The 23,726-nt window shown below is 41.7% G+C and overlaps 1 protein-coding gene across 9 annotated transcripts in view; it reads left to right on the plus strand.

Annotated features, from left to right (window-relative positions):
* Positions 1–23,726, plus strand: part of IRAG1 (inositol 1,4,5-triphosphate receptor associated 1) — a 132,599-nt gene that overhangs the window by 30,797 nt on the left and 78,076 nt on the right. For 8 of the 9 annotated variants that reach the window (XM_034770008.1, XM_034770014.1, XM_034770015.1 and 5 more), the window contains one exon: positions 19,966–20,068. The exons of the other annotated variant lie outside the window; for it this stretch is intronic. The gene's annotated coding sequence lies outside the window, so the exon portion shown is untranslated. The remainder of the gene's footprint in view (positions 1–19,965; positions 20,069–23,726) is intronic. 9 annotated transcript variants of the gene reach the window in all.

Genomic DNA, 23,726 nt, shown 5'->3' on the forward strand with positions numbered 1-23,726 from the left:
AGGAAGCGTTGTTCTAAGTCAGCCATAAAAATGTTGGCATAGTGTGGGGCCATGCGGGTACCCATAGCAGTGCCGCTGATTTGAAGGTATATATTGTCCCCAAATGTGAAATAGTTGTGGGTGAGGACAAAGTCACAAAGTTGAGCCACCAGGTTAGCTGTGACATTATCAGGGATACTGTTCCTGATAGCGTGTAGTCCAACTTTGTGTTGAATATTGATGTAGAGGGCTTCTACATCCATAGCGGCCAGGATGGTGTTTTCTGGAAGATCACTGATGGATTGTAGTTTCCTCAGGAAATCAGTGGTGTCTCGGGATAGCTGGGAGTGCTGGTAGTGTAGGGCCTGAGGAGAGAGTCCACATAGCCAGACAATCCTGATGTTAGGGTGCCAATGACTAAGATGATGGGGCATCCAGGATTTCCAGGTTTATGGATCTTGGGTAGCAAATAGAATACCACAAATATATCCACTGGATCACCCTTGTCCACATATTTGGTGACACCCTCAAAGCATTCTAATAGATTGGTGAGACATGATTTCCCATTACAAAATCCATGTTGACTCTTCCCCAACATATCGTGTTTATCTGTGTGTCTGATAATTTTGTTCTTAGTTATAGTTTCAACCAATTAGCTTGGTACTGAAGTTAGGTTTACCAGCCTATAATTGCCAGGAGTCTTTTTAAAAATGTCGGTGTTACATTATCTATCTTCCAAACATCTGATAGGTCACATACCACAGTTAGTTGTTCGGCAGTTTCATATTTGAGTTCTTTCAGAACACTATCTGGTCCTGGTGACTTATTACTGTTAAATTAAAAATTTGTTCCCACCTCCTCTGTTGACACCTCACTTTGGGACAGTTCCTTAGATTCGTCACTTAAAAAGAATGGCTTGGGTGCAAGGATTTCCCCCATGTCCTCTACAATGAAGACCAATGCAAAGAATTCACTTAGCTTCTCTGCAATGGCCCTTTCCTCCCTTGAGTGCTCTTTTAATACCTCCATTGTCCAGTGACCCCACTGATTGTTTGGCAGGCTTCCTGCTTCTGGTGTACTTAAAGAAAATTTGTGGTTAGTTTTTCTGTCTTTTGCTATTTGCTCTTCAAATTCTTTCTTGCCCTGCCTTATTATACTTGAATTGCCAGGGTTTATGCTCCTTTCTATTTTCCCTACTAGGATCCAACTTCCAATTTTTAAAGGATGCCTTTTGCCTCTTTTACTCTGTTTAGCAATGGTTGCATTTTTTATTCTTACTGTTTTTTTTATTGGGGTATATATTAGTTGGAGGCTCTATTATGGTGTTTTTAAATGGTCTTTGCGCTGTTTGCAAGCATTTCACCCATGTGACTGTTCCTTTTAATTTGTTTAACTAGCTTCCTCAATTTTGTGTAGTTCCCCGTTTCGAAGTTAAATGCTACTGTGGTGGGTTTCTTCAGCATTTTTCCCCCACAAGGTTGTGAAATTTAATTATGTTATGGTTGCTATTACTGTGTGTTCACCTCTCGGACTAGCTCCTGTGCTCTACTTAGGACAAAATCAATAAATTGCCTCTCCCCTTGTGGGTTCCAGGAAAAGCTGTTCTAAAAAGCAGTCATTTATGGTGTCTAGAAATTTTCTATCTGCATCCCTTCCTGAGGGACATATGCCCACTCAGTATGGGGATAATTGAAATCCCCCATTATTACTGTGTGTTCTACCTTTGTAGCCTCTCAAATTTCCCCAGGCATTGTCTCCATGCTGGTCAGGTGGTTGATAGTCTATTCCTATTGCTATATTCCTATTGTTTAAGCATGAAATTTCTATAGTGATTCTATAGCGATTCGTACAGCTTGATTCATTTAAAATTTTTACTTTATTTGACTCTGTGCTTTCTTTCACATATAGAGCCACTCCCCCACCAACACAACCTATTCTGTCATTCCTATATACTTTGTACTTTGGTATTACCATGTCCCGTTGACTATCCTCATTCCACCAAGTTTCCATGATGCCTATTATAGCAAAACCTCATTTAATGCGAGGCACTCTTGTTCACCCATCTTAGTATTTAGACTTCTAGTACTTGTATGTACACAACTGCATATTTTGACAATTTCATTTTATCAATATTCAGACTAGAAATAAGGCATACATTGTTAATAGTGAGAGTAATTAACCATTTGGAACCATTTAACAAGGGGTAGGGTAGATTCGCCATCAATGACAATTTTTAAGTCAAAATTGGATGTCTTTCTAAAAGATATACTCTAGAAATTATTTTGTGTAAGTTGTGTGACCTGTACCATACCGGAGGTCAAACTAAATGATCATGTGTGTCCCTTCTGGCCTTAGAAAAGCTATGAATCTATGAGTTGTTTGCCTTCACATGTTAGATTTAAATGGGAATCTTTTACATTTGACTAGCTCCTACTTGTATTTTACCAACTTCTTTCCTGTCTTCTTTATTAGGATATAGTGTTCTCCCTTTAATAAATTCATCTCTATGGGATGTCTGTGTCTGAACCATGTGCTGCTTTCCACCCTCTAGGAGGTCCACATGTTAGCTCTCTAATGCAATGCCATCCTACGGCAGCAAATAGTGAGCGTTAAGGTCTGTGTGCTATTCACTATTGTCTGGAATAGAGGGGAGCTCATGAAATCAGATATGGAACAGAGGGCTATGATGGAGAGAGAATTAGCTAGGGTCCCTGTGACCGTGGTGCCTGGAGAGGCCACACTGAGAATGCCACACTCATGGCAGACTGCAAGAAATAGGCAGACAATCCCCAAAGCTGGTGGTTTATTCTATAATTAGATTCACCGAGCCAGTAATAAAAGAGCTTCTGCAGTACCACACTGGTTAACAAGAAGCCAAACACAGTCCCCATTAAGCAATGCAGCCTTTGGCTCCCATCCAGACAGCCTAGTCTAATATAGTGAGGGATTATTGAAAACCTTATTCACTATACTTAAAGTTCTCCCAATCCCAAAAGATCAGACACTGCCCATCAGGTCAATGAATATTTCATATCTCACCCCAAATACATGCTTACAGCCAATCCTTATTAACTAAATCTAAGATTTATTAATAAAAGAAAAGAGAGAGTTATATATGGTAAGAGATCAATATATATTCAAATGTGTGTAAAGTCCTTAGGTCAGTTTCATAGCAGAGATGGTGAGGCTGCTGAATCAATTTTAAAGGTTATAGTCCAATAGGCTGTTCAGATGTAGAGTTTGTTCAAATTCTTCCATGAGAATTCCAGGGTAAATCCAGAATAAACCAGGAGACCTCCGTTTTGTGGCTTAGACCTTCCATTCAATGTTGAAGCAGACCTGAGATAAAAAGGACCAGGCCTAAAGCTTCCTTTATAGTTGAAGCAAGTGAGGTACTGACAGGTAATCCTACCACGAGGCTTTGATGAAAGTGAGCCAACTGTTTGATCTTTATTCAATGAGTCCTTTCTTAGACAATGCATTAGGCAATAGCCATTCAAATTACTAAGACAGTTCATTATATCAGATAATTAAGCTGAAGTCAATGTAAATAATATTATTAGTTCCTACACTTTCTTACATCTTTTGAATTAATAGAATACAGTAATGAGGCATCAAAAAACAGGAACAGGATTTTTTCATCCATAAGCTAATTAGATCACATTGTTAAACTTCTAACAAGATATAGGTAAACACAGACAAATACACTTAGCATCTACTCATGATTCTCTAAGCATACAGGGAAACATGTTAAAGATTTGAGTCGACTTAACATGGCGTTGATAACTATCTATGAGGAATGGCTCTGTTTACCATTTCTGTGCCTCCTGTTCTTATGGGTCAGGCACAAGTTGACCAGTCTGTCAGTTTCACAGTCCCCTTTGCCCTGGCAGATGAACACACATTAGGGCTCCACTGGAAATCTAAGGTAGTGGGGAATAGCCAAAAGGCGAGGAGTCTGAGAAAATTCCATTCTATGTGGCATAGAATAAGAGATGTAGAGCTAGAAGGGATCTTGAGAGGTCATCTAGTCCAGTTCCCTGTACTCAGGCAAGACCAAGTAAACTTGACCATCCCTGACAGGTGTTTGTCTCACCACTTCTTAAAAACATTCAGTGACAGGGATTCCACAGTCTCCTTTGGAAGTCTATTCCAGTGCTTAACTATCCTAATGGTTACAAAGATTTTCCTAACATCTAACCTAAACCTCCAATGTTGCAGATTAAGATGATTACTTCTTGTCTGACCTTCAATGGATGTGGAGAACAATTGATCACTGTTCTCTTTATAACAGCCCTTAACATATTAGAAGACTGTTTTCAAGTCCCCACTCAGTTGTCTTTTCTCAAGACTAAACATGCCCTTTTTTTAACCTTTCCTGATAAATCGGGTTTTCTAAACCCTTTATCATTTTGGTTACTCTCTGCTGGACTCTCTCCAATTTGTCCACATCTTTCCCAAAATGTGGCACCCAGAACTGGACATAATACTCCTAGCTAGGGTCTTACCAGTGCTGAGTAGAGTGGGACAATTACCTCTCATGTTTTACATATGAGAGTCCTGCTAATACCTCCCAGAATATTAGCTGTTTTCGCAGCTGCTTTACATTGGCTCATTCAATTGTGATCTGCTGTAACCCTCAGATCCTTTTCAGCAGTACTACCACCTAGCCAGCTGTTTCCCATTTGGTAGTTGTGCATTTGATTTTTCCTTCCTAAATATAATACTTTGCTCAGTAATGCTCGCTTTCCCCCTAAGTAGAGGAGGACCTATACTTTCCTTCATCTTTCTCTTGCTCCTAAAGTATTTAAAGAACCTCTGATTGCCTTTTATGTACCTTGCTGGGTGTAACTCATTTTGTGCCTTACCTTTTCTGATTTTATTCCTACATTCTCGTGTTATTCTTTTATGCTCCTCCTTCGCAATGCATCAATGTTTCCACTTTTTGTAGAACTTCTTTTTGCTTTTTCAGGACATTGAAGAGCTGCAGGACGGATAGGCCAAAATTCATGGAAACTGACCTTGCTGTTCTCACAACAAGGAAACTGGCCTTGCTGTTCTCTCAAAAAAAAAAAACTGCATTGAAAAATAAAACAATGTAAAAGTTGAGAACCTACAAGTCCACTCAGTCCTACTTCTTGTTCAGCCAATCACTAAGACAAACAAGTTTGTTCATATTTACTGGAGATAATGCTGCCCTCTTATTTACAATGTCACCAGAAAGTGAGAACAGACATTTACATGGTACTTTTGTAGCCGGCATTGCAAGGTATTTACGTGCCAGATATGCTGAACATTCATATGCCCCTTCATGCTTCGGACACCATTCCAGAGGACATGCTTCCATGCTGATGATGCTTGTTAAAAAAATAATGCGTTAATTAAATTTGTGACTGAACTCCTAGGGGGAGAATTGTTTGGCCCCTGCTCTGTTTTACCCACATTCTGCCATATATTTCATGTTATAGCAGTCTCAGATGATGACCCAGCACATGTTGTTCATTTTAAAAACACTTTCACTGCAGATTTCACAAAACGCAAAGATGGTACCAATGTGAGATTTCTAAAGATAACTACAGCACTCAATCCAAGGTTTAAGAACCTGAAGTACCTTCCAAAATCTGAGAGAGATGAGGTGTGGAGCATGCTTTCAGAAGTTTTAAAGGAGCAACATTCCAATGTGGAAACCACAGAACCTGAACCACCAAAAAAGAAAATCAATCTTCTGCTGGTGACATCTGACTCAAATAATGAAAATGAAAATGCATTGGTCCACAGTGCTTTGGATTGTTATCGAGCAGAACCCATCATCAGCATGGACACATATCCCCTGGAATGGTGGTTGAAGCATGAAGGGACATATGAATCTTTAGTGCATCTGGCACTAAATATCTCGCGATGCCAGCTACAACAGTGGCATGAGAATGACTATTCTCACTTTCAGGTGACATTGTAAACAAGAAGCGGGCAGCATTATCGCCTGCAAATGTAAAGAAACTTGTTTGTCTGAGCAATTGGCTGAACAAGATGTAGGACTGAGTGGACTTGCGGGCTCTAACATTTTATATTGTTTTATTTTTGAATGCAGTATTTTTGTATCTAATTCTATATTTGTAAGTTCAACTTTCACGATAAAGAGATTGAACTACAGTACTTGTATTAGGTGAATTGAAAGACTATTTCTTTTGTTTTTTACAGTGCAAATACTTGTAATCAAAAATAAATATAAAGTGAGCACTGTACACTTTGTACTCTATGTTGTAATTGAAATCAATATAATTGAAAATGTAGAAAACATCCAAAAATTTAAATAAATGGCATTCTATTGTTTAACAGTGCAATTAATCACAATTAATTTTTTTAATCACAATTAAGTTTTTAATTGCTTGACCGCCCTAATTTTTACAAATCAGACATAGGGAACATTTTGCCTCCTGCACTAGAATTAAACTATTACAAAGAAATTGAGCTATTAATTGTCTTATTACTCTTCTCCTAAGCTGCTGTTCTTAAATGTCTAGGCCCCATCACATTAAAGAGAAAAATAAAGAAGGTAGATTTTTTCACTGTACATAAAGCCATTCAATCTGCAGTTTCCTTTTTCTTATCTTATTCTGATAGGATTAGTATTTTATTGCCATCCTCCTTGGTTCTATTTTTGGAGGACAATCTTTTGGGCAACACAGGGAATAGGTTAGCAAACCATCTGTTCATAACAACTTGTTCAGTTTTTTTAGTTGTCTGCTTCATAAAGAAGAGCAAGAATCACAACACTCATTTCTCCCCCATCCCATTTACCCAAAATCTCAGCTTTTCAGAACAAAATTTTCAAACTTGGGTGTATAACATATAGGCTCTTAAATCCATATTTAGACATCTAAATAAATGGCTTGATTTTTCAGAAATGCTGAGCACTCTCAAATCCCATTGTTTTTAAAGATCAGGACACATTCATCTAGGTACCTAAAAATAGTTTTAGGAGCTAACTTTAAGCACCCGAGTTAAAAAATATTTACCTTTGTGTGTATGCTTACATTAGATCTGTGGTTCTCAGACTGTGGTCTCAGGACCACCAGCAGTGCATGGAGTTCTTCCTGGAATGCTCCTCTTTACATGTTTTCAGAGCCAAGCAGTAGGAGAATTGGGCTGCTGAATTGGGAGATTGATCCATGAGAAGTTCTTAATATTGCCAATATAGCCTGCAGAATAAAAACATTGAACCACTCACTGTACTAGATAATTGTCATTGTGAGAGAGTCAGAACACCATTACAGTCCTGGGATACTATAAGTAGGGAATTAGGAGGCAAGGGTATGGATTTTGAGGGAGAGGAACTCTGGAGTTTTTATTTTTGTGCTGTAAATCTAGGGGAAGGAGAGACTTTTCTTGACTTCATTGTTGTAAGCATCTTGGTGGAGCCATAAGAGCAGAGCTCTCAGAAGACGAGGAATTGGCAGGTGTATTTTCCTTTCGTGGGTGTATTTGTTTAATGTAAGATGTTTTTGTGACTACTGAAGAAAAGTGAATTACTAACTGCTCTACCTCATTTTCTATCTGTCCTGACCTTTCTGCTGGCCAGAAAACCAATTCTCTTCCTGTCTTTCTCAACTGACGATGTGCTGATTTCCCCCTCCCCTACAGCTGCCAATCTGCACTTGTATTAAAGACACTTTTGATTTTTTTCCCCCTGAATCTGTGTTGCCTGCTTGCCACCCTTAGCAGAATGCAAATATGGGAAATTATTTCTCTTGTAAGGTGGCTTATTGTAGTCTTCCCCTTTTTCCCCGTCATACTTCTTTCTTTTCCTTCCATCGTTTGAGGGTGGATATGGAAGCTCTCAGGCTGAGTACAGTAGGCAGCACTTCATCTTAGGTAAGGCTAGTTGATTTAGAGCTTTATATTAGGTGAGTTGTATTACCATAATAATTAGCCACTCTGTTAGGCATTTGAATTACGGCCAACATCTCTGTGACCTCCTTGTTTTCAGTTAAGGCCTCATGTGCCTTAGAATTGGAAATTTTTCTAGTTTCCAGGCACTGCTATAGCTGCATCAGTGCACATCTTAAAGCAGTGGTTCTTAACTTTTACTGCAGCCTGCACCTTTGGCTCTCAAAACACGTTCTCGCACCCCTTATCAAAAATCGTTGAAGTAGGTCAGTTCTTTAAACCTAAATATATCCTAACTATAGAATGAAAGAGAGAGAATTATATATTTATTTTAATTTCACAGTAAAATTAAGAATACATGAATACATATGTGCCTGTGCTTAATTTGTGTTTTCGAAGATTTACCTTCTAAAAAAATCTGGCATGTGTTACACCCCCAGAAAGGGCATCTCGCACCCCCAGAGGGTACGTGCACCCCAGGTTCAGAACCACTCTTAAAGTTAGACAAGAAAGCCGCATTCTGCGCTGGTGGAGGTTACTTATCTTTGAATCTGGAATAACCTTCACTGGTACACATGACTCTCTTCATTGATTACATTTGGGGTTTGCACCAGTGCTTCAGCTGTTTTGTGGAGCCCCCTCTTGAAGTTTGCAAATATGTACTGTGGTACTGGAGCATCTGTTGTCAAATAGATCTTTCATGGAAGAGTTATTTTGCTAATATAACAACTATAGATGATGTATTGAATTGGGATGATTGATTTTATTTATTTTTCCCTGGGAGGAGTGGCGCAGTTTTGGACCCTGTGTTTTAAATCAAATACCCTTTAGTGGTTTACCTTGGAATTGCATCATTGCTTGAGTTAAGCAAAATCTTTTTAAATATAAATCCAGCTCTGGGGCGTTCATCACAATCTCAGCTAATACATAAGCTCTTTTGAGAGGCAGCCAAATCATTGCTATCTTGACCAGTGAGATTCCTATTGAATTTCTTGGCAAGAGACAGAAGAAATAGGATGGCCTTCCTGCCCATAGATGGCAGAGAGGATCTTTTGCTTTTAAATCCCAGTAAAAAAATGGTCTCCAATTATTTCAAAGGGATAAACTACAAAGAGTCTCATGACTTCCTATTATGGCCTCACTCTGTCCTCTTTGACTGAGGCCCCAAGCAGGCTTCTTCAACACTCTTGAAATAGTCTCTCTCTGGATCAAATGGTTAAAAAAAAAAAAGTTTCACCCACTGGAAATAACAGTGTAAAGATATGGGATGCAGCATAAAAGAGTCCAGTCAGTAAATAGTGGAGGAGCTGCCTACTCACAATAGACCCTTTTAGACAAAATTATTGATTAGGGAAAAAAATAAGAGCAGTGTTTTAATATAAGAACCCTTTCTTTCCAATATTGAAATGAAACTAGGTCAGATTGAACCAAAAGATACGTCACAGCATATTATTACTAATGCTTCTGAGAGTCTTGCTGTCAACAGCTAGGATGAATGAATTTCAGGTGAACAATTGGGTAGCTGTGCAGTGCAAGCAAAAGACTTACTGGAAAATATGCTTTGCAAACCTTTTATCTCGTTGAAATTAATGGGAGTTCTGTAGTTGACTTTAATGGGAGCAGATGCAGTGCTTTAGGCACCAATCCTGGAATGGATCAGAGCCTTTGTAAGGACCCATTTGGAATAACAGTGGGGACAGTGAGAGTCCTTCATCCTGCCATCATAATACATAAAAAGAGGTGATGAGAGGTTGGCTGTTTCTGAAACCAGAAACGTGTATGGCAAAGTAATGTCGATACCTGCTTGCAATGTTTTTCTGCTCTGAGACTCTGAAATATGGCACAATGGTGTTTCATGTTTATTGTTTCTGGATCATAATGGTCACAAATGAAAAGATGGTGTGGTTTTTCCTCAAATTGCTAACCCTGCAAACTCAACCTGGAAGTGAAGTTGTAGTTTTTCTGACTCATAAAACAATACAGATGTTCCAACGTAGAACTGCAGTGCCAATACCATCATCAACAGGAGTAAAAATTAGTTTTAACTTTTCAGTAAAGTAACATATTGGACTCCAAATCCTCGCAGCGAGCGGATTTCTTAAGAAGATACCATTTTTAGTGTAAGGCAACATTTTAAGATATCACTCGGATTCATAAACAGGAAAAGCAACTAACTCTCTTTTCCTTCCCTATGTTGACTCTGCCATGCTAACAAAAGAAATAAGCAGTAAAAACAAATTCATCACTAAAGCAAGCAGATCAGACTCTGAATATCCTCAGAGATCAGATCTGCTGAGTAAGGGTGCTCTTTTTATGTAGTCATTTTTCAGAGTAGAACCTCACTTTGAACTGCCAGTTAGGTCATGAAGTAGTTGATCTTGTTTGCTGAAAAAGGCTTTCTAAAATCTGAGCCATAAGAGTAACCTCTTTGCACATTACTAATCATTTCTCTGTTTTTATCACTCTGGCAATGCAAAATTTAGCTAGCTACATTTGCCAATTGCTTAGATGAGCTGGGGAGTTCAATGTAATTTGTGACTGCCTAAAGGACTGCAAATACCTCTTAGGATGCCAAAGTAATCTGTTTATGGTGGTTTTAATCAAGAGAATGTGTTCTTTCCAATCACTTTTTTTTTAATAATGACAGAAAGAAATTTTGTTCCATTTATTTCTTCACTTGGTAGACTTTTTGCTTGAATAAGAACAAGCTGTGTTTAGCTTATTGGGTCACTAACCAATTGTGTTCTGCCCTAGTTGCCTTAAACTTATTTAATGTTGCCAGATTAGGTCTTTTCTAATATTTTTTCCAAATTATATAATTTGTTTTCCAGCTCCACTGATGCTTATATGATTTTTTTTATATGATGTGTTTGAAATTATAGCTCCATGTAGCCTAACTTTAAATGATTCCCCAAAATAGAATGAATTGACATCAGAGGACATGGGATATTTTTCCCAAAGAAAATGTCAATTTGTTCTTTTCCCTTTGCTAAGAAAATTATCAAATTGCCATTTCAGAACTCATCTCTACTGATCTTCCCAACTCAACCTACATGCTAGCCTTAAGTAACGATGTGATCTGAAATGCACAGTTTTGAGAGTAGTAACATCTCCTAGGCTTCTCCAGTTTGAGAGGAGAGGTGGCAAAAAAATTGGTTACTGCATCAGTAACACTCAGTCAGCAAAGATGTCTGCAGACATATATTTGTATTATGGTAACATGTAGGGGCCTAGTCACAGATCAGGGCCCCATTGTGCTTGGCACATATCAATACATAATAAAAAGATGGCCCTTTCCCCAAAGACCTTACAGTGTAAGGCTATATCTACAGTACACTGTGAGCTAGGGATGTGATTCCCCTGCCCGTGTACACATAATCATGCTAGCGCTCATCGATCTAGCACAAGTATAAATAGCAGTGTAACCCCAGTACACACGGGTAGCGGCAACAGAGGCCTGGCTTAGCGGTTCTGAGTACATACCTGCTGGTTTCAGGCAGGTTTGTACTTGGCACAGCTGGGCAATGCCTCTGCTGCTGCTCCCCGTGCTATCGCAGCTACGGTGCTGTTTATACTCATGCTAGCATGTTGACAGCACAAATGTGTGTACACAAGCAGGGGAGTCACACCCCTAGTTTATGATGTAGACATAGCTTCAATATGCGTGTTGTTTGATAGCCGTGTTAAAATCCTTTTCCTTAGAATGCAATGATGTTGATGCTAAGAGGAGGTCGTCCACGACATTTGAAAGTGACATCTATTATCAGCAAAAAGAACAGGAGTACTTGTGGCACCTTAGAGACTAACATATTTATTTGAGCATAAGCTTTCGTGGGCTACAGCCCACTTCATCGGATGCATGTAGTGGAAAAGTAGGACGATATATATATACACAGAGAACATGAAACAATGGGTGTTACTATACACACTATAAGGAGAGTGATCATTTAAGTTGAGCTTTTATCACACTATACACACTATAAGGAGAGTGATTACTCTCTTTATAGTGTGTATAGTAACACCCATTGTTTCATATTCTCTGAGTATGTGTGTGTGTATATATATATATATATATATATATATATATATATACACATACTCAGAGAATATATATATATATCTTCCTACTAACACTGCTGCTACTCTGAAATCTATTATCAGCTCACTTTGGGAAATAGTAGTGAACCTAACTATTGGGCAAACGTAGAAATCATTTTCATAACAGGTAGGTGGGTATATGCATTTTCACAAGCAATTGTCTATCCATTTGTTTCCTCCATCATAATTCAGAAGCCATACTGAATATTTTGTCTTAATTCTTTGAATTAATATTTACCATTCTGATACAGACATCCAGTACAATACACCTCTCTGTTTTATTTCCAACGCAGGATCATCTTTACCAGACAGATGTATAACCTGGAAGAAATCAGTTCATAGTATCTCATTTTTGAGAGCATTAAGAATGTTTTTCATTTTTCATTTTGTCATTATTCCCTATATGTCCCAGGAGCAAAGACTGATGTTGCCCTCCTATATAAATTAGCCAGTTTCTATACAAAATATGTTTGCAGTGTTGTAGCTGTGTTGGTCCTGCAATATTAGAGAGACAAGGTGCGTGAGGTAATAGCTGTTATTAGACCAACTTCAGTTGGTGAAAGAGACAAGCTTTCGAGCTCCACAGATCACCAGCAGAAGCTGGTCCAATAAAAGATATTACCTCTCCCATCTTGTATCTCTGTACAAAATATGTTATCTAGAAAAAGAGAGGAACCACTATCTCTTTCTTCACCAATTGGTCCTTTTCAAGTTCCTTTCTATTTTTTAAATGTTCACATGGGTGAGCTCCATTTGCCGCAAGACAATATCTTTGTAGTGGGCAGGTTTTCTTATGATTAAGGCTGAGAGTCTGTCACGGAAGTCATTGATTCAGTGACTTTCCGTAACTTCTGCAGTGGCTGGTACTGGCCCAGGGGCTGCCCAGCTGGGCCAGCAGCAGCAGTTTGGGTGTGTGGGAGGGGATTAGGGGCTGGGGTGTGTGGGGGGGGGTGCGCTTACCTGGAGTGGGGGCCCCCCCTGCAGCTCCTAGGTGGCGGAGGGCTTGGGGGGGTCTCCGTGCTACACGCGCCTGCAGCTCCCGCCTCCCGCAGGTCCCATTGGCTGTGATTCCCGGCCAGTGGGAGCTTCGGCAGCTGGCGCTTGTGGCGGGAGCAGCGGAGGAGCTCCTACCCTGGCCCCTGCCTCTGCTGCCTAGGAGCTGCAGGTATGGAGCCAGTAGGAAGCCCCGCCAACCCCCCCCCCCAGTACCAGCGGAGGTCCCAGGCCATGCACTGTGGCCTGGCCCCCCTCCTCCCGCTGTACCAGCGGGGGTCCCGGGTCAACTCCCCCAGCACCTGTGGCACCCCCGGACCGCCCCCCTCAGAGCACCTCCCCGCAAGTTTTAGTTATGGAGGGTATTTTTAGCAAACGTCATGGACAGGTCACAGGCCGTAAACAAAAATTCACGGGCCCATGACATTTACTAAAAATACCCATGACTAAAACATAGCCTTACTTATGATCACCCCTAGAGCTAGATTCCTCCCAAGCCACCCTCCTAAGTGTCACTTGATGACACTGTTTGTCCAAGGTCTGTTTCTTAGAACTAGAATGACTAAAAGATCAAAGAAGAGTACACAAAATCAATTAAAGTTTGCAGGGAAAATATAATCTAAATAAAACTGGGGTGGGCAAACTTTTTGGCCCGAGGGGCCACGAATGCTCACAAAATTGGGGGTTGGGTGAGGGAGGGGTTGAGGGCTCCGGCTGGGGGTGCTGGCTCTGGGATGGGGCCAGAAGTGAGGAGTTCAGGGTGTGGGAGGGGGCTCCGGGCTGGGGCAGTAGGTTGGGGAGCGGCTGGGGGGGTGAGGGCTCCGGCTGGGGGTGCAGGCTCTGGGGTACAGGAGGGTGGTACCGAGGGGTTTGGAGGGTGGGAGGGCTGGGGCAAGGACTTGGGGCACGGCAGGGGGTCAGGGTGCAGGCTTTGGGGGATGCTTACCTCAAGCAGCTCCCAGAAGTAGCGGCATGTCCCCCTCTCCGCCTCCTACACAGAGGCTTGGCCAGGCAGTTCTGCGCACTGCCCCGTCCACAGGTGCCACCCCTGCAGCTCCCATTGGCCCCGTTTGCTGACCGCAGGGCTGGCTCCAGGCACCAGCTAAGCAAGCTGGTGCTTGGGGCGGCAGATTGTTCGAGGAGGCATTCTGCCCAATCCTAGGGCGGCACGGCCACTTTTTTTTTTTGTTCCGCTCCGGCCGCCCTATAGGGGGCGGCGGCGTGGAGAACCAGAGTGCCCTGCAGGGCAGTCCTCTTCCTTCCCTCCCCACTGACCGGAGCAGAGCCCTCGCGGCAGGAGGCAGCGCAGCGGGAGGGGCCGCGTGGCAGCGCCCCTGCTGTAGCCCTAGCCGCCCCCTTCTCTCTCTCTCCCACCTGCTCCCTCCCCCCCACCCCAGCTGGTCCCCCCGCATCCGCACTCCAGCCGCGCTGCAGGGTTTTTTGTTTGTTTGTTTGTTTGTTTGGGGTTTTTTTGCTTTGCCGTTCTGGCCACCCCGTTTTTGTTTGTTTTGGGGTTTTTTTGGTTTTTTTGCTTGGGGCAGCCAAAAAGCCAGAGCTGGCCCTGGCTGGCCAATGGGAGCTGCGGGGGTGGCACTTGGGGTGGGGGCAGCACACGGAGCCCCCTGGCTGCCCCTACACAGAGGAGCTAGAGGTGGAACATGCCACTGCTTCCGGGAGCCACGCACAGCAAGCCCCAGCAGGAGCTTGAGGCTAGATTAAAACATCTGAAGGACCACATGCAGCCCCTGGGCCATAGTTTGCCCACCCCTGCAATAAAAGGTGAGATGAGCATAAATGAATTAATGGTCATGTGGCAAGGATAAAAGAGCATAGGAGCACGTAATGTCTACAGCTATTAGAATGGAGTAACACATGAAGCAGGGAGAAGAACTGATGATGTATGACTAGGAGAGGTTGAACTTAAGAGGAGGGAAATTCTGCGTGAATATCTGAAAGAGCTTCTCGACAGCACAACCTATGAGGCTATGGCATAGTAGCAATCTAAGATCCTAATCCTGCAGTGGCAGTACACGTATGCATATATTTTCTCACATATATGTGCACAAGTTCTGGTGGCTGTAAAAGAGAAAATATAATTCTTTGAGGTAGTTCATCTACAGTGGCCCAAATCTTGAGGTCCTTAGTCAGTTTTGACTCAGTCCATTCTTCGGCAAACTCCCACTGAAGCTAATATGAGTTTGCTTGAGTAACATCTAAATAATAATTGAGAGTTTTGTTGTGCCCCCAAAATCTATAAGTTGATCTCCTTCTTCTGCATGATCACCCTCTTCTCAGTTGGCTCCATGGCAACATCCCTCCACCTTCCCTTTCCTTGGACTTTCTGTTAGGTTGAGCGATCTACACAGGTACTTGGAGGGCAATGGGAGAATAAGGCAGACTGGGTTTGCCGGAGTGGGAGGATGCAAAAGTGTGTTGTCTCCTGTTTTGCCGAGTGGCGCTTGTTACTATATTAGTTCCATAGCACCCATCTACTGTGGGTATCCCTTCTTAAGGGTGGTCCTTGGGACAGCTGCCAGTTTAGCAGTCTTGTGAATGTGAGCAGATGGAGACAGCCACTGGGGACCCAGCGTCATTGTGGAGGCACCAATCTCCCTCTGATCACCTAGAATCTACTGGATTTGTTGTTGGGCCCACGGTGAGCAGAGGACAGGACCCTGAACTCCCACAATGGAATGATTAAGGAGAAATCTCTGCGAACATTTCCCCTCTCATAACTCCCTCTGGGCCAGTTTTTACACACAAGGATATGATCAGGCCCTGAGAAAGGACCTCCACATTTGGTCCAGTGTTTGGACATGTCCATGCTTAATGATAAAGTATGTCACTGGATCTCTGTCATGAACTGATGAGTCAAAAAGAATAGGCAGAATTAATAGAAATGTAGCAGACTGCTATTAAAGATGATTTATGCAAAATCATACACACAATTCCTACAGTCATTAGTAGAGGGATATGCCAGTGACATTAATAGTAGCCTAATCTTCTTCAAATTCTTTGTATAGCTAAATAAAACACAAAAATTGGAAATGGAAAACTTTGGTTCCAGGATTTGTGACTCATTCATAAAAGGTCAAGTCATGCAATATTAACTCCTTAATACCCAAAGCAAAGGGGCCCTGAATTCTTCCAGAGACATTTTTGTAAATGGACCTAGAGATTCCTTCCTTTAAAACAAAACTGCATCCATTTTCCTGAGCACATTGTTCTAAAATTTTAAGACTATTCCTCACTATTACTAATGTTTTTAAAAATATATATTAACTGCATTTGCCAGTTGAGTCTCCTGTTAGTGGCAGCAAAATCGGATCCTAATACAAGAGACTACAGACCAGGTTCAAAACTGATTTAGTGCTACTTGAATGAACAAACCTAAGTTTTAATGTTTGATACTTAAGTAGAAGTGGCAATATTCATATAGTTTTCTTCTGATAAACTAGTGTTAAAACAGAATGGAACCTGGCTAACAATTTTTTATGGAGAATTCCTATACTGCAGGTGTGATTGCTATTCATTAAACAGCCAGAACCCTGTATGATGGGTCTATGTTAAAACTATTTTGTGTGTGTAGTAGAATCAATATAGAACATTCGGTAAGGGCAAATATTAAACTCGGGATTTTCATAGGTGCCTAAAGCAGTACAAACCTAACTCCCCTTGAATTTGGGCCATAAAATATTATTGCAGAATAAGTTTGTGTTACTGAAATTCAATGGGAGGTTGGGTGCCTAACTCCCTTAGGCACCTATGAAAATCCCAGCCTAAATGGCCAAGTGCCTGGCTGCTAATTTAGTCGCTACTTTACAGCTATACATACTACAAAAAACCCACTACATTTGGTTCTATTTTGTGCCGTTGTTGGCAATTTCAGCACAGACTCTGAGGGTCTTGGTAACTAGAGGTATTCCCTGCAAACCAGAGTGGAGGTATATTGGAGAAGCATTTTGGGAACATTAAACTCTCACTATCCTTTGCTGTATTTACTTGGTAGAAAAATGAAGAACTCCATTTTCCATCACACTGAATGCATCACTTTTCACCAGAACTAATTTTTAAGTACTAATGCCTGTAATATTACTCTCCAAACAATCCACCGTATCTACAAATGCTTCAGACTAGTGCAGGCCACCCTTTACCTCATTTTTGAAAGTACAATCTCCAAAGAATGATACTTTTAGATGCTCTGGAGAATCAGAATACTTTGCTGCCTACCTAATTAGTTATTTCTTCTTTGTTCAATAACAAGATGGTGGCATATTCTAATTTGTACATAGTATGATGAACAAAATAACTATTCCAGCTGTGGAATTTCTAAAACAGATGCTTACAAACTGATTTTATTAAATAGTACAGTAAAAGTTGTGTTATCCAGCACTTTACCAACTGAAAAGCTCTATAAACTGGTATTTCTGATCTTCATAGAAAGTTGGGTTTATAGTCCGGTTGGCGCAGGGTCGGCAGGCTCCCTACCTGACTCCCCAGAAGCGGCGACATGTCCATGCTGCTACTAGGTGGAGGAACGGCCACAGGGGCTCCGTGTGCTGCCTCCGACCTGATCACTGGCTCTGCAGCTCCCATTGGGTGGGAACCGAAGCCAATGGGATTTGTGGAGGCAGAGCCTGCGGGCAGAGGCAGTGCACAGAGCTGCCTAGCCTTGCCTCTGCCTAGGAGCAGCAGGGACAAGTCGCCGCTTCCGGGGAGCTGCCCGAGGCGCACGCTGCCAGGATCCGGCATCCCAAAACCCCTCACTCACCCACACTCCCTCCCAGAGTCTGCATACCGCACTCCCTCCCGCATCCCAGCCCTGATCCCCCTTCTGCACCCAAACCCCTCACTCTTAGTTAACTGGAATTTTTGATTTACTGGCACCCCCTACTCCCCTAACATGCTGGATAACAAAGCTTTTACTGTATTGAGTTTTAGATGTTCTTGGGCCATGAGGAAACTACAAAGTAGAAAAGAGTCATTTCCTCTGGTATGTTTATATAAAGTGAGACCCGGGGGACAGGTAACTGTATGCAATCCTTATGATTTTAAGAAAGATTTTATAGCCATGAGATTATATGGTGATTGAAAAATCTGTAGAGGCTAGGGGCCTTCTTTTTCACAATATGAATGCTATTGCTTGGTCAGTCTCCTTTTTTGGGTTCTTTTTTGATTTTTACCTCCCTGTATTTGTAAGGGATAAGGAGGTACAAGAATAAAAAAGGATTAATAAGTTAAAAGTCAATGTATGTAGAAATTATTCATGTTAAATATTATCATGGCACAATTATCTGAATTTCATCTGCATACGGGGCTCAATCCTGCCAGGTGATGGATGCCCTCAACTCTCATTTAAGCCAATAGGAGTGCTCTCAGACTTTGCAGGATCAAATCCTGTATGTGAGAGGGAATAAACCTTACATTAACATTCTAGCTGCACACAATCTGCACAGCCTAGAAAAGTATTGTTCAATATCTCATCATGAGGGACAACACTGTAACTGCCTAAAAAACTTCTCGGTCCTACCCAATGGGGTTGAATGGATATTAATGGGGGCAGAATTTGGTTCATTAAACATTATTGCAGAATACATTGGTATTATACAGTGTCTTATGGAGTTGTTAATTATCTGTGCAGATCAATGATGGCTAAAGCAGTTTTAGAATAACTTACAAATTTAAGCACTACTTCAAGTGAAAAATCAACTTTATAACTTTTAAAAAATTACATGCAGTAAATAAGCACCTTCTATCAATGTCCATGACCTCTATATATATATATCTATATCTAAAGATTTAAATTGCCAGCAAATGTTAACAAATTGCACTTTTTCTTAGTGGAGTAATTCCTATATATAATTAATAGTGTTTTGTGACTGAAAGGCATATCATGCAGTACAAATAAATTGGCAGGAAAATTGTATTTCTGTCTTGCATTAATTTTCACAGAATGAAATAGAGCTATAACCTGTCTTAGGCCTTGTCTTCACTTACCGGAGGGTCCGGCGGCACGCAATCGATGTTCTGGGATCCCGGAAGTGCTCACAGTCGGCGCCGGTACTCCAGCTCGCCGAGAGGAGTACGCGGCATCGACTGGGGGAGACTTCCTGCCGCGTCTGGACCGCGGTAAGTTCGGACTAAGGTACTTCGAATTCAGCTACGTTATTAACGTAGCTGAATTTGCGTACCTTAGTCCGAAGTGGGGACTTAGTGGGGACCAGGCCTTAGGGTGGGTCTACCCTGCAATAAAACACCTATGGCTGGCCCAGGGCTGCTGACTTGGGCTTGCAGGCTCAGACTGCAGGGCTATCAAATTGCAGTATAGACATTCAGGCTCCAGGAAAGGATCATTTTACATTCACTTCCCACTTGTGTAAAAGAACACACAGTGTGCAGCACATTTGTGAATCAAATCCTCTGACCTTAAACTTCTTAACATGGAGGGTATGTCTGTATTGCAATAAAACATTCATGGGTGGCCCATATAAGCTGATTTGGGCTCAGGCTCCCAAACCTGAATGCCTACACTGCAATCTTATAGCCGTGCAGCCTGAGCCCAGGTCAGCTGACATGGGCCAGCCACAAATGTTTTATTGCAATGTAGACATACCCTCAGTGTTAGGAAGTTTAAGGTCGGAGGATCTGATTCACAAATGCCCTGCGCCCTGTGTGTTCTTTTACACGAATGTGAAGGGAATGTAAAATGCTCCTTTTCTGATTTGCTAGCAATTTACACTCTCCTGTCATTTACTTTGCAGGGGCGCAAATGACTGCACAAGTGCAGGGCAATGGCAAATTAGGCCCACAAGGAGCAATTCAAAAATATTTCATTCAGAAACCCAGATACTATCCTTGATGAGAATGTGGAACTCCCACTACTGCCAATGGGAGTTGCTTGCCTTGACTGGGGGCAGTATATGAACCAAGGAATCTTAAGAAAACAATTTCTAAACTTTGTGTTTATATTTCTGCTCTTTTTCTTATATATTTGCTGTGATTTGACAGAGCATTTGAGGTCAGCTGTCAGACTAGCAGTGGAGATGGAGTAAAGCATCTTTATTCTAAACCCTTGCTAACTCAGTTTTCAGCTGTGACTCAGACAGAGAGGGTAAGTTTACTAATTATACTCTGCTTTCTCTACTGTGGTGAAATGGGTTGCAGAGGGAACAGATCAAAAGCCAAACATTTCTGAATACTTTTTCCTTTTATGGAATACAGCTCCTACATCATCATTTCCTGGAGACTGTGTTCTAAGCTACCCAGTGATAGAAGAAAGTTCTCTGTATCCACTGATCTATATCTGACAACAAATTTGAACCCTAAGGGGATCCATTTTTACCTAACTATTTTAAGCAGAGGGTGTACAATAACAGACAAGAACTAAACAAAACTTATTTATACTGCGTGTCACTCAGTGTGAGAATAAAGTAGAATCTGGTGGATAGGGTGTTTGCCTTGTTTAAAACAACTAAATTTTTTCTCGTATAGTCCACGAAGTGGTTTAACTGAACCGATGTTCTACTCCTCCATCCTTTTCCACTTCATTTGTGGCATTGAGTTAAAAATAATTTTTAGAGGTTTTTATTTGTAACTGATTATTTTGAAGCTGTTGCTGTTACTCCATGGTTGGTTTCAAAATGGTATTGTGGATCATTTGCTTTAATAAAAATAGCAACAGTAACATAATGATAGAGTCCTTTGGGATGGAAGAAGGTCATACAGAGCCTTATCCAATGCCTGTTGATGTTGCTGGAGATACTTCCACTGACTTGAATGGACATTTGATCCGGCCCATAGTGCATCCTTATGAAACACGGCAGGATTAATTTTGTTATTCCTAAACCATCGATGGCTGCCTTGTCCAGTGTTGGATATCTCCAGTGATTGGTTATTCCACAGCATCCCGTGGAAGCTTATTTTGTTGTATATTTTTATAAAGAGGTTTCTAATCTTTAACTTAGAGAGGTAAAGCCAGCAGTACCGAGCTATAATGGCAGCATGAATCCAAAGGTAACCAGCTGGCTCGTGTCAGACCAGGGAGCATCTGGCACTCTTCACTACAGCCCTGGGACTGTAACCTGGTTTCCTCATGGAGGTTTTGAGTCCTGGTGGTTCAAGGCTGCACCCTGTCTCCCAATATCCCAAAATAAGTCACTTTACCTTAACAGGGGAATGGCGGTGAACTCTGAAGAGTTTCTAGTGATTATTTTCCCTACTGCAGGTTTTCTGTGGGAGGACAGATCAGATCCTACCATTCCTGCCATAGCGCATTGCTGGTGATTGTCTGTTCTTTGACTGGGCTTGAGTCTCCATTCCATCCGAGCTCTGCTTATGGGGCCATAGGATAGGGTGACCAGACAGCAAGTGTGAAAAATTGGGATGGGGGTGGGGGATAATAGGAGCCTATATAAGAAAAAGACCCAAAAATCGGGACTGTCCCTATAAAATCAGGACATCTGGTCACCCTACCATAGCAGCAACCCCAATTGATGCCAGTGATGTAAGGTCACTCCAGTGAATGATCTGGTGCGACGGAGCTCTGGTTCGCACTCCTTTCCTCTCCTTCCCACCCATACCCCAACATGCCCCTTTTTTCCCCTTACACAAGAGGGAAGGGAGGATGCAGGAAGTGTCAGAGATGCCTCCTGCACAGGGTAAATTCTCCACTGGATATCCCCAGTCAGTTTAAGGCCAATTTGTTGCTTATGTAACACCTCTGCCTTAGGCTGGGTCTACACTACCCGCCTGAATCGGCGGGTAGAAATCGACGTCTTGGGGATCGATTTATCGCGCCCCATCGGGACGCGACAATCGATCCCCGAATCGACGCTCTTACTCCACCAGCGGAGGTGGGAGTAAGCGCCGTCGACGGGAAGCCGCAGAGGTCGATTTTGCCGCTGTCCTCACAGCGGGGTAAGTCGGCTGCGATACGTCAAATTCAGCTACGCTATTCACGTAGCTGAATTTGCGTATCTTAAATCGACTCCCCCCTGTAGTGTAGATGTAGCCTTAGTGTACCAGAGTATCTGACCCCGTAAGTTTTACAATTTAAAGTGTCTAAATAAAAAACTGGAATGCTAATGCGTACGTCTTTATTAGGAAGGAAAGTATATGCTCATATTTTGCTAAAATTCGGGCTGATCCTAGGCCCTCTAAGACACTGTGGCAGTGTATAGGAGACACAAAGGCACCTCAGTTAGCCAAGGGAGAATATCCCTGGCATAGTGTTTTCTAAAGATGGGGTTCGGCACCAAAGAAGACGTGACAGGGTCAGGAGAGGGAGTTTTCTTAGTGCTCAGCAATACAAAGATTCTTGGCTGCTCCTGGCTCCAAAGTAGCCCATCGGTAGCCTGAGTAAGGCTCTAATTTTATGCCAGAGGCTGTTTCAGGCCCCTGCCACCCAGGATCCAGGCACTGCCATGGTGGCTTAAATTAACCTGTATTCCACCAGCCCATTAGGCTGTACTTTCTGAGAGGCACAGCACAGAATCTGTCCCTCTGCGGTATATGCAAGAGTGGGTGGGTTTTGTTGTTGTTGGTTGGTGTTTTTAATCAAAATAAGGAGCTGAAACTTGAGGTGTTTAATGGTTAACCTCATTGCACTGTGCATTGTTGTCTTTTTAAATTTGAATTAGATGCTCATCAGAGTCAGACATATTAGGCTAAGTAGGTAGCTGGTAGTATGAAAGATTTTACATCTAGCAGTGTAGCAGGCACAACTCTGTCTTGGCCTGAAATAATTCCTGATATTTCAGTCCCAGGGTTCTCTTGAGTACTTGTCTGTCAACTGTGCCAAATTATATGGTGATGTGTTTCTGTGTCTGCTGAGAATTAGGTAAAACAACCAAATTCATTTTCGTTTGTGACCTAGGAAAGGACTGAATCCACCTTTTATGTAGTTATGTGCTCAAGCTTTAAAGCTGTATTGGATCCAAATTTTCACCAAGTTCAGAGGTTGCTCAGATCGCAGGATTTTGTTCAATCCTATGTATCCGGAGATGAAAAGTAAGGGTTTGTTTACATTATAGGGTAACACCCTATAGTGACTTCTAAAGGACACTAACATGTTGTGCACTACTTGGTTCATGTGCACTAAAGGTTCTGTAGTGTGCTTTAACCTAGCACTGTTTCAAAGAGCACTACATTAAAGCACACCAGCAGGGTCGTGACACGTTTGTAGCTGCTGCTATGACTCCTGCGACTGGTGTCACTAGCGTAATTCACCAAAGCAAGCCTGGCCGCCGTTTTCAAAGCCAGTCTGGTAAAATCAAACTGTTGCTGGACAAAATCTTCCTGTTCTTTCATGAACCAGTTAGAGCAAAACTTTTTAATTAGTAAAAGACAGTTTACAATTAACAGTTCGTTTAAAAGGCATTGAATATTAAATTATCTGTGCCTCTTTTTCCTCCAGACAAAACAGTCTCTCACTCAAGAATAAAGAATGAGTAGACTTTGTAGAATTCTATATTTATTATCATTTTTGACTGATAATACCAATATTTATTTTTGAGCATTTTTTTCCTATTTTTATCAATTTAAACTTTCACGGTTGTGGGAAATTAAGGGGGGAGTGTCAGATAACAGTTATTTAATGGTAGTAGACATTGAGATTAAAAAAATTAAAACTTACAAGGTTAAAATCCAAATTGTCAATATCCTATGTCAAAATATATAAAGTAAACAGCCTTACATCAAACTCTAGTAAGTGCTCAAGCAGCATTTTTCTTAATTTGCTTATCTGTACATTTTGATTATAATCCATAAAT

This window comes from Trachemys scripta, chromosome 4, assembly GCF_013100865.1.
Source record: "Trachemys scripta elegans isolate TJP31775 chromosome 4, CAS_Tse_1.0, whole genome shotgun sequence".
NCBI classification, from domain to species: Eukaryota; Metazoa; Chordata; order Testudines; family Emydidae; genus Trachemys; species Trachemys scripta.